The sequence below is a fragment of the Halyomorpha halys genome, unplaced genomic scaffold, assembly GCF_000696795.3.
Source record: "Halyomorpha halys isolate HHAL.00 unplaced genomic scaffold, Hhal_1.1 Scaffold457.1, whole genome shotgun sequence".
In the NCBI taxonomy this organism is placed as follows: Eukaryota; Metazoa; Arthropoda; class Insecta; order Hemiptera; family Pentatomidae; genus Halyomorpha; species Halyomorpha halys.
In genome coordinates, this window is record NW_027104717.1 from 78,687 (window position 1) to 79,265 (window position 579).

A 579-nucleotide genomic window follows, 5' to 3' on the forward strand; every position below is an offset into this window, starting at 1 on the left:
GATTTTTCCTGATTAGATTTCAACTTCATTATCTTTATTACATTATTCACTCGTTATTTTTATTACATTTTTTTTTTTATTTTCTCGAAAAACGCTTTTGTTAAATGATTGTTGTGTTTTTTTAAATTCATTTACTTAATGTTCCCTATGTAACTGTTCTAGCCCGAACCAGATATCACTCCTTACATTATAAACTCTCTAACCACTCAAACCCCTTAGTTTCTAATCTTGCATCCTCTTCCATTCCTGACAATCCTCCGAGGCGCCTGAAAAGAAGATGGCCACAAGACCAGCTAATGTAAAATGTCATTAGAGTGCTACCAATGGGTAACTTCTCTACACGCCTGTAACACTCCAATGTAACTTAGATCAGATTTACTAAATGTATTATAATACACAGTTGTAATTACATTATTATACAGTTGTAAATAGAAATAAATAAATATTTAAAACAAAAAATCATTTAAGCCATATCATACTATTCCAATTACGATCCTTCATGCTATTCCAATTAAAACCTAGTTGATATTAAAAACATCCAATGATTGTAAGCCGATATAGCGAGTTTAATCGATCGTT